The following is a 3,098-nucleotide window of genomic DNA, read 5'->3' on the forward strand; positions in this document are numbered from 1 at the left end:
CCCCCCACATCCATCAGTCCTCAGTTTTTGTCAGCATTCAAGAGTCTCTCATGGTTTGCTTCTCTCCCTTTCCCCCACCATTTCCGCCCTTCTTCTCCCCCTTGTTCCTCCGTCAAGTTCCTCCTAATCCTCCTATACGTGCAAACATATGATATTTGTCCTTCTCTGCCTGACTTATTTCGCTCAGCATAACACCCTCAAGGTCCATCCATGTTGCTACACATGGCCAGATTTCATTGTTTCTCATTGCCATTGAATTACATGAACTTTTAAAAATAAACTTAAGGAAATAAACTTTTTATTATTAGTCATAAATATTGAAAATATTTTCTCTTTTGTTGCAGTAAGAACATTTAACATGAGACCTATCCTCTTAACAAAATTTTAACTACATAATACCTTATTGTTAACAATAGGCACTATGTTTTACAGCAGATCTCTGGTGTATACTCATCTCATATTCTCATCTCGTGTACCCATGAAAAAAAGCTTCCAACTCCCCCCTCCTCCCATCTCTTGGTAACCACCTTACTGTTGTCTACATCTGTATGTTTGACGATTTTAGATGCCTCATCTAAGAAGAGTCATGCAGTATTTGTTCTTTTATGACTGACTTACTTCACTTAGCGTAATGTCTTCCAAGTCTATCTGTGTTGTTGAAAATGGTAGGATTTCATTCCTTTTTCAAGGCTAAATAGTATTTCATTATATGTATATACTACATTTTCCTTATGCATTTATCTGTTGGTGGACATTTGGATAGTTTCCATACTTTGACTATTGTAAATCATGCCACCATAAAAATGGAGTGCAGATAGATCCTGAGTTTGATTCTTTTGGATATATACCCACAAGAGGATTTGCTGGGTCATGTGGTATTTCTCTTTTTCATTTTTTGAGGAAATTCTGTTTTCCCTGATTTTACCTTCTCACCAACTGCACAAGGGTTCTGATTTCTACAAAGCCTCTCCAACCATGCTTATCTTTTGTTGTTTTGATAACAGCCATCCTAACAGATGTGCGGTGATATCTAATTGTAGTTTTGACTTGACTTTCCCTGATGATGATGATTTTTTTAATAGCACCTGTGTGGTTTTTTTAATGAATTTCCCTGATGATTATTGAAGTTGAGCATCTTTTCATATACCTGTTGGCCAGTTGTATGTCTTCTCTGGAGAAATGTTTGTTCAAGTCCTTTACCTATTTTAAAATTAGGTTGCTTTTTTGCTATTAAGTTTTAGAAGTTTCCAAAGTATTTTCAATATTAATCTCTTATCAGATGTACGGTTAGCAAATACTTTCTCCCATTCTGTAGGTTTCTCCCTTTTCACTCTTTTGATCATTTCCTTTGCTGTACAGAAACTTTTTGGTTTGAAGTCATCCATTTGTTTATTTTTGCTTTTGTTGTCTCTGCTTTTGATGTCATACTCAAGAAATTATTGCTGAGACCAATGTCAAGAGGCTTTTCTCCTACGTTTTCTTCATTTATTTTTAAGATTTCAGATCTTACATTTTAGTCTTTAATCATCTTGAGTTAACTTTGGTATCTAGTGATAAGATAATAGTTCAGTTTCATTTTTTTATATGAAGATATCCAGTCTTCCCAACACCATTTTTTTGAAGNTTTGAGTTAACTTTGGTATCTAGTGGTAAGATAATAGTTCAGTTTCATTTTTTTTATATGAAGATATCCAGTCTTCCCAACACCATTTTTTTGAAGACACTATCCTTTCTCCAGTATGTATTCTTGGCAGTCTTGTTGAAGATAATTTTACTGTGTAAGAATGGGTTTATTTCTGGGCTATTTTGTTCCACTGATAGATGTCAGTATCATACTGTTTTGGTTACTGTAGCTTTGTAATATATTTTGAAATCAAGAAGTGTTCCCAGCTTTGCTCTTCTTGCTCAAAATTTCTTTGGATAGTTGGAATCTTCTGTGGTTCCAAATGAATTTTAGATTGTTTTTTCTATTTCTATAAAAAATATCTGTGATTTTGATAGGAGTGCATAATTTTGGGTAGTATGGCCATTTTTTTAAAGATTTTATTTTGTTTTGATAGAGAGAGCAAGAGCGAGAGTGAGCATGTGTTTGAGCAGAGGAGGAGCAGAGATAGAGGAAGAGAGAGAATCTTAAGCAGGCTCCATGCCCAGGGCAGGGTCTGACTCAGTCCAATCTTATGACCTGAGCCAAAATCAGGAGTCAGACACTCAACCAACTGAACTACCCATGAGCCCTGAGTAGTATGGCCCTTTTAACAATATCAATTGTTCCAATCCATGAATGGATAAATGCCCATTTATTTGTATCTGCTTTAATTTCTTTCATCAGTGTTTTATAGTTTTCTTTTTGGTGCTATTGTAAATGCAGTTGTTTTCTTAATTTTCTATTCAGTTAATTTGTTGTTAGTGTATAGAAATGCAGCTGATTTTTCTATGTTCATTGTCAATCCTGCAACTTAAGTGAATTTATTTATTATTTCTAACAGTGGTTTTTGTTTTTGTTTTTGTTTTTGTTTTTTGGAGGTGCTAGAATCTTCAGGGTTTTCTATGTAAAAGTTCATGTCACCTGCAGACAGTGATAATTGTATTTTTCTCCCATTTGGATGTTGCTTTTTTAAAGTTTATTAATTTAGTTTTGAAAGAGAGAGGGAGAAACATGCGCGCACACACACACACACACACACACACACACACACACACAAAGAGGGAGTAAGGGAGAGGCAGAGAGAGATGGAGAGAGAGAATCCCAAGCAGGCTCTGCAGTGTCAGCATAGAGCCTGATGCAGGGCTCATTCATGAACTGTGAGATCATGACCTGAACTGAAACCAAGAGTCAGATGCTTAACTGACTGAGCCACCCAGGCACCCCTATTTGGATGTTTCTTATTTCATTTCTTTGCCTATTGCTCTGGCTAGGACTTCCACTACTCTGTTGAATAGAAGTGGCTAGAGTGGGCATCCCTGCTTTGTTCCAGATCTTCTTAGAACTTAGAGAAAAAGCTATAAGTTTTTCACCATTGAGTATGATGTTATTTGTGGGCTTGTATATATGGCTTTTGTTGTGTTGAGGTAAGTTCCTTTTATACCTAATTTGTTGA

Source organism: Crocuta crocuta, unplaced genomic scaffold, assembly GCF_008692635.1.
Source record: "Crocuta crocuta isolate KB4526 unplaced genomic scaffold, BGI_CrCroc_1.0 scaffold99, whole genome shotgun sequence".
Classification (NCBI taxonomy): Eukaryota; Metazoa; Chordata; class Mammalia; order Carnivora; family Hyaenidae; genus Crocuta; species Crocuta crocuta.